The sequence below is a fragment of the Triticum dicoccoides genome, chromosome 5A, assembly GCF_002162155.2.
Source record: "Triticum dicoccoides isolate Atlit2015 ecotype Zavitan chromosome 5A, WEW_v2.0, whole genome shotgun sequence".
NCBI lineage: Eukaryota > Viridiplantae > Streptophyta > Magnoliopsida > Poales > Poaceae > Triticum > Triticum dicoccoides.
The window spans coordinates 449,074,786-449,086,871 of NC_041388.1; positions in this window are offsets into that span (position 1 = coordinate 449,074,786).

A 12,086-nucleotide genomic window follows, 5' to 3' on the forward strand; every position below is an offset into this window, starting at 1 on the left:
TCCCCGGTGGTGTATTGTGTTGGTGATTAGTGGACTCTTGTGCGAAAACTATTTTACTAAGTGGTGTCCCGTAGGATAGCTTAGCCAAGAGTCAAAGCTGGCTTGCTGCAATAACTCCACCACCTTCTTGAGAATGAGCATGTATAGTAGGTTCTGATGTAAGACTTGTTGAGTACCTTTGTACTCATGTTTGTTTAATTACTGTTTTCAGACGACAACACTACCCCCTCCAATGGGTTTTATGTAGATCTTGGCATCGATGAGTGACTTGCCACCCAGGTGGTGATCCTGGCCATGGAGGTCCCTATGTAGATAGACAGGCTTCGAGAAGCCTTCTTCTTTCTAGTGTCTGTACTCCAACTATTTTCTTCTGCATGTGCTTGTATGCTTGTATGACTTGAGTGTTGGGTCATGTGACCCCTACCTGTATGAACATGTTATGTATGGCTCTCTGGAGCCTTTAAATAAAGTACTTGAGTTGTAGAGTTTTGTTGTGATGCCATGTTGTATTTGCACATATCGAGCATATTGTGTGTATGATTGAAATGCTTGGTATGTGTGGGATCCGACAATCTAGTTGTTTATCCTTGGCAGCCTTTCTTATGGGGAAATGTAGTCTAGTGTTCCTCGAGCCATAGTAGTCCGCTACAGCCTGGTTCACCGGAGTCCTGCTAGCCCAGCACTACTGCTCAGGACACTTGACTGGCTGGCATGTGTTTCACTTCGTTCCTATGTCTGTCCCTTCGGGGAAATGTCACGCGGTGACATCCGGAGTCCTGCCTAGCCTGCTATAGCCCGGGTTCCCCGGAGTCCTGTTAGCCCAGTGCTACAGCCCGGATTCACTCGCTGATGACCGACATGCTCGATGTGATTCATGTATGCCTGTCTCCATATGTCTGTGCCGCTTTGGGTTCTCGACTAGCCATGTCGGCCCGGGTTTTCTGTCATATGGATGCTAGTGACACTATCATATACGTGAGCCAAAAGGTGCAAACGGTCCCGGGCCATTGTAAGGCGACACCCGTGGGGATACCATGCGTGAGGCCGCAATGTGATATGAGGTGTTACCGGCTTGATCGATGTGACTTGGAAATGGGGTCCTGACAGCGTTGGCATCAGAGCTGGACTGCCTGTAGGTTCGTTGAGCCAAACTGGTCGATGTCGAGTCTAGAAATGCTTTAGTTATATGTAGGGGAATTGATTGTGGGAGGGAACGTAAGGCTCTTTTTACTCCTTTACCTTATGCTCTCTGATCTGAGTCATTCTCTTCTCATTCAACATGGGTTAAGGACTAGGCTCTCTTCTTCTGTCAGGTTCACGTGTTACTAATCCGTAGTAACTTATAGGATTGTTGGTTACCAGCCTCAGTTCAGTTTCTACCACTTTGAGTATGTTTTCAGTTGAATCAGAACCTTTATATGACGCTATTGAGTGGTGTTGCAAACTGTTGTGGATGTCTCAAATCTTTTTCTGAGCATTTACAGCTGTTATGCTGTCCAATTTTCCCTAGAAATTCTAATGTCTTTGCATTGTGGTTGTGCTTTCAGATGGCCACTCGTGCTCAAAACCAAGTGGTTCGCCTGACCCGGTGCCTCGATGTGCCCGGTCATACTGCTATATTAGTTCGAGTAATGATCGAGATGGGTTACCGTTGGTATCCCGAATACACTGTCGAAGAGCAATTCCGAGACTTTAATCAAAGCTAATATTTCTGCACCGTCAGGATATTTCCTTCTTATCCTGGATCTACCGAGCCCCTCCACTGTTCCTATGGACTCGGGGTTACTATTGAGATGGCTGTACAGGATGCTGCCTATTCCATGATGACCATCATGCGAGTCTGGACTGGCCTGCTTCGGAACACCGACTTCCATTATATGCCAGCTTCACTCCCGGGAGCGCAAGGGTATCTCCAGGCTATCTATGCTGACTCCACACATGAGGACTCACTAACTCGCACCATTGCCGAGATGCTCGAGGATAAGGACCGAGAGAATCGGGCCTTGAGACTGGAGCTTTTCAACACCCGTGCTGATCATTGGGCCACTTTGACTCGGTTTGCACCTGCTATGCAAGCTGGAAGTATGGATACGAGGGATCTATATCCTGTGAGATCTGCTCTACCAGACATGGTGGATTGGCATGATGTGGGAGGCATCACCCCACCCCGTGGTCCTCGCAGGCCACCGTTTGTTGGTCCAAGACCTCATCCTAGCCCCTTTGGTCCACAAGCTCCTCAGGACCATCTGTTCCCAGATGATCACGTTGAACTTCCAGGATATGGAGGTGACTTCTATGAGGACTACTACGGAGCTGTCTGAGTTAGTAGTAGTATCACTAGTATTGTAATAGTTGTATCTCCACTGTCCTGCGTGACTTGTGGAATATGACTTAGTGTGTAATAAATTCCGGAGGTGTAGACAAATAATGTATAGGAGCTTGGAATGCCTCTGATGAGATGTAACGTCTTTCATCATAGTTGTACTGTAGCCTGGGCTTGTACTAAACTATGTATGGTGTGTATGACCGTTGGTGTATATATGGCAGTTCTATATTACCATGTCATACGGATGAACATCTCTGCATTCCGTGTTATCCATTACATTCTGCACTTCCTTGCTAAGTTGTGCCATACTTATCTAAACCGTTGTCTTGTTTTCTCCTAGGATGGTCAACACCCGCAGCAACCCTGCTGCCCCTGAGCAGGGGGAAGCCAGTGCAGTTAGGGGTGAAAATCTGCCTCACCCGCCTTCTCTGGCCGAAGTGATGCTGGAGGCGGAAAGAAACAAGCGTGAGACTAACCGCTTGCTGGAGCGGATTGAGCAGAACACTGCACGCCATCAGCGAAATGACTTGGTGTCAATCAATGACTTCATCAAGTTGTACCCACCAAAGTTTAACCATTCCGTCGAGCCCCTCGACGCGGATGACTGGGTTCGCAGCATCACCCACGAGCTACGTTCTGCCAACGTAGCCGAAGCTGATAAGGTTACTTATGCTGCCTATCACCTCGAAGGCCCTGCTAGTCTTTGGTGGGAAAATTTTGAAGCTATGCGCCCGGTCGGCCAAATTACTACTTGGGCTGAATTCAGTGAGGCTTTCCGTGAGCATCACGTCCCGGAAGGTCTCATAGATCGCAAGAGGGAAGAATTCTGCAATTTCACCCAAGGAAGACTGACTGTGGATGCATATAGTCGTGAATTTGGGAATCTGGCATGATATGCTCCTGAAGAAGTATCTACCGACGCTAAGAAGCAGGCAAGGTTCCACAAGGGACTTAGCCCTGAGCTTCGCCGCGATCTTCGTCTGCACGAGTGCACCTCCTTTCAGAAGTTGGTCAATAAAGCCATCAGTGCTGAGACAGGCCAGTCTGACTATGACGCTTCACGCAAGCACTCCCGTGATTTTGGCTCTTCATCCGGCTCTAGATCATAGAAGCGCCGGGTGTGGATTCCAAGCACGGCACTACCACCCAGGTTCATTCTGAGGCCATCCTTTGAGGCGCCTCGTCCCAACCAGCAGTTTGCACCGTCCAAGCCCTATGGTGGCCCCGCTGCTAATGCTGCTCCACGCCCCAATGTTGTGACATGTTTCAAGTGTGGAGAGCTGGGTCACTACAATCGAGAGTGTCCCCAGAATAGCAACCCCAATCAGTCTGGAAAGTCCGTTGGTCGTGGTAAGCCAGCGGGAAAGACATTCTACGCCAAGCCGGTCACCACTGCATGTGGCCATGTTAACTATGTCTCAGCCGAGGAGGCTCATGAGGATCCTAATGTTGCCCTTGGTATGCTCCTTGTTAATTGCCATCCGTCATCTGTTCTTTTCGATACTGGAGCATCTCATTCATTCATATCTGAGAGCTATGCTCGATTGCATAACACAACATTCTGTGACATGCCCACTACCCGAAATTCAAACCCCATGCTCTAGATGGCAAACTTCTAGAGTAAGCCATGGGAATGAAATTCTTGTCGATAGACTTGTATTCCTTGCATCTTTAATAGCTCTCAAGTCCTCGGACATAAACATCATCTTGGGTATGGACTGGATGTCAGCTCATTATGCTAAGATTGATTGTGCCACTAGAACCATTCAACTTACTCACCCATCGGGCAAGACAGTCAATGTTTTAACTTGAGTGGCCAAGCGCCAGTTTTACTCCCTAATTGCCAACCCCCTTCCAGACATTGAAGATATTCCGGTAGTCCGGGACTTTCCAGAAGAACTGCCAGGTGTTCCACCTGACAGGGATGTCAAGTTTGTGATAGACCTTGTTCCAGGAACCGTTCCAATTTCTAGAAGACCCTATAAGATGGCACCCTTAGAACTAGCTGAGCTTAAGAACCAACTCGATGAGTCCTTGAAAAAGGTTTTGATCCATCCTAGTTCCTCTCCTTGGGCTTGCCCCATCCTCTTCGTCAAGAAGAAGGATGGAACGGATCGAGTGGTTGTAGATTACCGACCTGTTAACTTGGTCACTATCAAGAACAAGTATCCACTTCCCGGGATCAACGATCTGTATGACCAGCTCGCTGGATCCTCAGTCTTTTCCATGATGGATTTGAGGTTGGGCTACCATCAAATCAAAATCAGAAAAAGGGACATTCCCAAAACGACCTTTGTTACTCGTTATGGCCAATATGAGTACACCGTTATGTCCTTCGGTTTAACCAATGCCCCAGCCACCTTCTCTCGGTTAATGAACTCGGTCTTCATGGAGTACTTGGATAAATTCGTCGTAGTATACCTCGATGATATACTCATCTACTCCAAGAATGAAGAGGAACATGCCGAACATCTAAGGCTGGTATTGATGAAACTTCGAGAGCATCGCCTTTATGCCAAATTCTCCAAGTGTGAATTTTGGTTGCCAGAAGTGACCTTTCTAGGCCATGTAATCTCTGGTAAGGGTATTGCTGTCAATCCCGAGCGAGTTCAAGCCGTCCTTGATTGGACTCCACCTGAGATGGTCAAGCAAGTTCGGAGCTTCCTTGGCTTAGCGAGCTATTGCCGCCGCTTCATCGAGAATTTATCCGAGGTTGCTAAACCTCTAACTGAACTCCTCAAGAAAGATAAAAAGTTCGAGTGGACCCCACAGTGCGAGTTCAGCTTTCAGGAACTGAAAAGATGCCTAACATCTGCTCCCGTACTGGTACCACCAGATTTCTCCAAGGACTTTATTATCTATTGTGATGCCTCGCGACAAGGACTCGGTTGCATACTCATGCAAGATCGTCAGGTAATTGCCTATGCTTCACGGCAATTACAACCCCATGAGGAAAATTATCCCACACATGATCTAGAGCTTGCAGCTGTAGTCCATGCACTTAAAACTTGGCAACATTACCTTCTCGGTAATCGTTGCGAGATCTTCACCGATCACCAAAGTTTGAAATATATCTTGACCCAACCAGATTTGAATCTCAGGCAAAGACGTTGGGTCGAGTTGATCTCGGATTATGACTTAGGAATAACTTACACCCCGGGTAAAGCCAATGTCATGGCTAATGCGCTGAGTCGTAAATCTTATTGTAATAACCTGATGTTACAACAAAGTCAACCACTTCTCCACGAGGAATTTCGTAAGCTTAACCTTCACATAGTTCCTCGAGGATTCCTATCCACCCTGGTGGTGAAGCCTAACCTTATGGATCAAATCACAACCGCCCAGCGGTATGATAAGAGCATATCCCGGGTTAAGGAAGACATCGCTAGCAGAGTTGCTAAATGTTTTTCCATGGATGAGCGAGGTGTTGTCTTCTTCGAGAACCGCTTGGTGGTTCCCAAGAAACAACATTTACGCCAGTTGATTCTTAAGGAAGCTCATGAATCCCCTCTCACCATTCATCCCGGTAGTACTAAGATGTATCAAGACCTACGCCAGAGGTTTTGGTGGACAAGGATGAAGAGAGAAATCGCTCAATACATTGCTAATTGCAACGTCTATCATCGTGTTAAAGCAAAGCATCAACGGCTTGCTGGCACCCATCAACCTTTGGCAATTCCTGAATGGAAATGGGATAAAATCGGTATGGATTTCATTACTGGGTTTCCCAGGACCAAGAGAGGGAATAATGCCATCTTCATCGTGATCGACCGTCTTTCCAAACTAGCTCATTTCCTACCTGTTCGCGAGAGTATCACCGCTAGCCAGCTAGCTGATTTATACATCTCCCGAATAGTGTCTCTTCATGGTGTCCCATTGGAAATTAACTCAGACCGTGGAAGTCTCTTCACCTCTCGATTTTGGGAAAGTTTCCAAAATGCTATGGGAACTCGTCTCTCTTTTAGCACTGCCTTCCATCCTCAATCAAGTGGTCAAGTAGAGCGAGTCAATCAAATTCTGGAAGGTATGCTCCGAGCTTCTGTCATCTCATTCGGAATGGGTTGGGAGAAATGCCTTCCATTCGCGGAGTTTGCTTATAACAATATTTATCAAGCTAGCTTGGGCAATGCTCCTTTCGAAGTTCTCTATGGACGAAAATGTCGAACGCCTCTTAACTGGTCAGAAACAGAGGAAAGACAACTCTTTGTCCCGGATATGATCCAGGAAGCAGAAGATCAGGTTCGCGTTATTCATGAGAAATTGAAAATGGCCCAATCTCGCCAAAAGAGTCAATATGACCGCAAGCATAAGCCTATGTCTTATGAAGTTGGTGAGAAGGCTTCGGGTTACACCTTTAAAGGGAACCCATCGATTCGGTATCAAGGGCAAGTTGGCTCCTCGTTACATTGGACCCTTTCGCATTCTTGCCAAACGGGGAGAAGTTGCCTACCAATTGGAACTACCTTCGCATCTTTCTAGAGTTCACGATGTCTTCCACGTTTCTCAACTCAGGCGTTGCTTCGCGGATCCTATCTATGGAGTGGACCATGAAACGCTTGATCTACAAGATAACCTCTCATATCAGGAATATCTCGTTCATATCCTTGATCAAGCCGAGCGTACCACTCGACGCCATAATATCAAGTTTCTCAAGGTTCAATGGTCACACCATTCCAAGCAAGAAGCTACTTGGGAAAGGGAGGATCGTCTTCGACTCAAGTACCCCACCTTCTTCCCAGCGGATTCTAAATCTCGGGACGAGATTCGTTTGCATGGGGGTGAGTTGTCACATCCTAGCTAGTCATGCATTAGAGTGTTGCATCATGTCTACCTTTCATCAGAAACTTGAATTGGGGAAGACAGAACCCCCAGCACCCCCGCTGGAATTAACTAAGGTTTACTAAAAATATTTTCAATGAACCTGAAATGCCCTTCTAAAAAGTTCACTCTCTCTGTCTTGGGTTAGAACCTCTGGCAAAATTGGTGCACAATTTTCTAGGTCAACAGAAGGTCATTGAATTAAATCATATGTAATTTGCATTTGGGCATTTGAATGCGAGTAAATATTTTAAATGCTCAAATAATTCTGAAGATAAGTGTGGGCTGTTGGAAATATTCTAAACAGAGCCTCTGATTATTTTTAGGATTTTTACAAGTGCATAGCTATTTTTTAATAAAGCCACAAACCTATAGAAAAATAGAAAAATAGAAATTAAAAGAGAGGGAGAGAACTTACCTGGCGGCAGCCCATCACCCGGCCCACCTGGTGGCCCAGCGCTGTGCTAGCCCATGCCAGCTAGCTGCTTCGTCCCCGCCAGGCAGGCAGAGAGCTGACGCCTGTGAGCGCGAGCTCGCCACGGCGCCAGCAGCTTGCCGCGTCGCGCGCCTGGACACTGGATAGGCTCCACGTCGCCGGCCCGACCCCGCGGACACCTCACTCGCCCACCCTGCCTCTCTCCCTCGCTCTCCTGCATCGTGGCCGACGCACCTGCCTCCGCACCGCCGCCGTAGTCGCGCCCTTCGTCGTCCCCGCACCGAGCCACCGTGTCCAGAAACTCCGCCGCCCTCCACTCCTTCGAGCAAGCCGAGCCCCGAGCGCTCACTTGACCCGCAACCTCCTCAACAACCTCGCCCGACTCCGCCATCACCGGAGATGCTCTTCGTCGTCGCCACCGCATCAGCTCGTCCCCGACGGCGCCGTCCATTTCTACGTGACCGCCGTGAGCTCAGCTACCTCCCTATCCTCTCCGTTTTCTTTCTCGTGCACCATAGCAACATCATGAAGCTTCACCGCATGCGCCACCGCCGAGCTCGTCGCCGACGTGTCTCCGGCCAACCACCGGCCACACCATCGTGTCCAACACATTCACTGCACCCCCAAGAGGCCGTAGCACCCCTTTGCGCCCCCTGCCGTGCCTCGTAACGCCGTTTCCGTGCATGCCCGAACTCCGGCCGCCGCCTGGCTCAACGCTGGCGTCATCTCCGGCCACCCCCGCACACACACCGCTTGCTCCACTCGGCGCGTGAGTTCACCAGCAGCACGTAGATGCCCTCCGCCGTCCATTTGGTCGCCGGAGGAGGAATCCCGACGCCCTCCGCCGCGTCTGTCCTCACCGGCGGCTTAACGCCGGCGGGTTTGACCCATTTACATTGACTTGGTGGGCCCAGGTTGACTCCCCTGAGTCTATGACAAGTGGGCCCCCCTCTGCTAATTAACCCAGATTAGTTTTAACTAATTTTAGTTAGTTTAAATAGCCGCTGACACGCGGGACCCACTGGTCCGGTTGACCTGGATGTCCCCGTTGACCACTGACGTCACCCTGACGCACTGCTGATGCAATAACTAATTTCTGGATTTATTTTTATATAGAGAATTCCAGAAATTGTTGAAAACTTTAAAAAATCATAGAAATTAATCTGTAACTCCAAATGAAAAGATTTACATATGAATTTTGATCAGAAAAATTATATCTATCCATTGGTAATGGTTTCATGCATGACAAAACAAGTTAACCTTGCTACTTAAGCAAAATAAGATAAGCACTAACATGGCTATGTTAAATGAACTAACATTTGAATCTTTGATTCAAATGGGTTCATTCCTTTCTGTTTTAGCTTGCATTAGGCCAAGACACATTCATTTTGCCATGTCATAGCATGCATCATATTGTTGCATATTGTCATGTGTTGATTATGTTCGGTGTGTCTTTCGTGGTAGGTTCTGCCTCCGAGGATAACCCCGAATATCCGTCTGAAGGGCAGTACCCTACTACCACTACATCAGGCAAGCAGCCCCATTGATCATATCGATACAATCCCATGTTCTCGCCTCTGCTCTCATTGACTGCATTAAGACAACAACGTTTCAAACTGCTGTGTGCTACGGTAGTTGAACCCTTATCCTCTGCATGACCTGTCATTGCCACAGTAACTAGATGAAACCCACTAGCATGTGTAGGAGTTGATTGAGCCTTGTATGTGTTTCCTACCTTGCTATGCCTGGTATGCTTAGAGTTGTGTCAGGTCTGGTTCATCTGGGTGATGGGCTAGAGTGAAATGATTATGTCGGTAATGTGAGGGATGTGTTGAACATGATTTGGTAAAGGTATCGATGAGAGGCCATGTAGGAGTACATGGTGGGTTGTTTCATTGAGGCCGTCCCTAAGAACTGAGATCTGTATGTGTGATTTTAAGAATCAGCTACTACCATGCATTGGGATCCTTAATTGACCCTCTCGGCTTCTTAATCACCCTAGTACTCTGTCCAGGAGTTGCAATTAGTTTCTGGTGTTTGTAGGTTATGTGTTGGCGGCCGTGCATAGCGCTGACCCTAGGGGTGGGCTATGTTGCGGTAGATACACCGTGGCCGGGTATGCCTGGCGCCCGTTTGGCGTCTTGGGACCCTGTTCACATCGTTCGGGGCCGTATGTGGAAACCTCGGCCGGACTCCCTGCGGATGGAACCTGGATAGGCGATAAACCTGGACTAGATACTTGAGTGTTTAGGTAGGCCATGGCCGACACCCTCGTTGGGCTTCCGCTTGAAGGTTGCCGAGTACATGTCGTGTAAACGGCGGTAAGTGGTGAGAGCGTGTATGAAGAAGTACACCCCTGTAGGGTTAACATCATCTATTCGAATAGCCGCGTCTGCGGTAAAGGACTACTTGGTTGCCTATACAGTTAATAGACAATTTAATGGATACTACTAAAAGACTCAAGATAAGTGTGAGTACCGAGGATAGCCCTCTCATAGGATGACGAGGGAGGATCCCCGGTGGTGTATTGTGTTGGTGATTAGTGGACTCGTGTGCGAAAACTATTTTACTAAGTGGTGTCCCGTAGGATAGCTTAGCCAAGAGTCAAAGCTAGCTTGCTGCAATAACTCCACCACCTTCTTGAGAATCAGCATGCATAGTAGGTTCTGATGTAAGACTTGTTGAGTACCTTTGTACTCATGTTTGTTTAATTACTGTTTTCAGACGACAACACCGCCCCTCCGATGGGTTTTATGTAGATCTCGACGTCGATGAGTGCTTGCCACCCAGGTGGTGATCCTAGCCATGGAGGGCCCTATGTAGATAGACAGGCTTCGAGAAGCCTTCTTATTTCTAGTGTCTGTACTCAGACTATTTGCTTCCGCATGTGCTTGTATGCTTGTATGACTTGAGTGTCGGGTCATGTGACCCCTACCTATATGAACATGTTATGTATGGCTCTCTGGAGCCTTTAAATAAAGTACTTGAGTTGTAGAGTTTTGTTGTGATGCCATGTTGTATTTGCACATATCGAGCATATTGTGTGTATGATTGAAATGCTTGGTATGTGTGGGATCTGACAATCTAGTTGTTTATCCTTGGCAGCCTTTCTTATGTGGAAATGTAGTCTAGTGTTCCTCGAGCCATAGTAGTCCGCTTCAGCCCGGTTCACCTGAGTCCTCCTAGCCCAGCACTACTGCTTAGGACACTTGACTGGCCGGCATGTGTTTCACTTCGTTCCTATGTCTGTCCCTTTGGGGAAATGTCATGCGGTGATATCCAGGATCCTGCCTAGCCTGCTACAGCCCGGGTTCCCCGGAGTCCTGTTAGCCCAATGCTACAGCGCGGATTCACTCGCTGATGACCAACATGCTCGATGTGATTCATGTATGCCTGTCTCCATAGGTCTGTGCCACTTTGGGTTCTCGACTAGCCATGTCGGCCTGGGTTCTCTGTCATATGGATGCTAGCGACACTATCATATACGTGAGCCAAAAGGCGCAAACGGTCCCGGGCCATGGTAAGGCGACACCCGTGGGGATACCATGCGTGAGGCCGCAATTTGATATGAGGTGTTACCGGCTAGATCGATGTGACTTGGAATCAGGGTCCTGAAACCCCGTGGCACCGAAACCGGTGGAGGTGTCTTCTGGCGAGCCCCGCGGGGAGGGGCAAGAGGAGGTGGACCCGGAGAAGACTCAAGAAGAGGTGGGGGAGACTTCCCCTCTGAGCAAGGCCGAGATCCTCTACCCCCTTCCTGATGATGTCGAGGCCGACGACCGCCAAGGGGAGAGGGAGCTACCCCCCATTCGGACGAGGGGCAGGTCGTCGTTGGTGCCCCGCGATGTCGCCTCCGCCCCGATGCTGTCCGGATTCAGGTTTCCTAAGCGGAAGTATGTCGCCGTGGATCAGTAAGTGTCTCGAGCTTCGCCTTGTCCCTGTTTGCACTCTTCGTTTCTTGATGCTGGCCCTTGGTTGGTTAGGCTGAAGTCTTCTGCGAAGAAGGTGAAGGAGGATGTGGCGTCCGTGCCTCCTTCCTCAGGGAAAGGTGGGAGCAGCGCCCACATCTCCCCAGCTCGGTCGTCCTCGCGGGGCCAAGAGAAGCATCGCCACGTGGAACCAGCTCCCATGGCCCCGCTAGCTCCGGAAGCGCTGGTGCCTGGCACGGCTGACGAGGTCCCAGCTGCTCCGGAGGTCGCGATCTCCCAGGCCCTGGTGATTGAAACGTCTCCATCGTATCTATAATTTTTGATTGCTCCATGCTATATTATCTATTGTTTTGGACATTATTGGGCTTTATTATCCACTTTTATATTATTTTTGGGACTAACCTATTAGCCGGAGGCCCGACCCACAATTGATGTTTTTTTTGTCTATTTTAGGTTTTCGAAGAAAAGGAATATCAAACGGAGTCCAAACGCAATGAAACCTTCGGGAACGTGATTTTCTCACCGAACATGATCCAGGAGACTTGCACCCTACGTCAAGAAACAAAGGAGGAGGCCA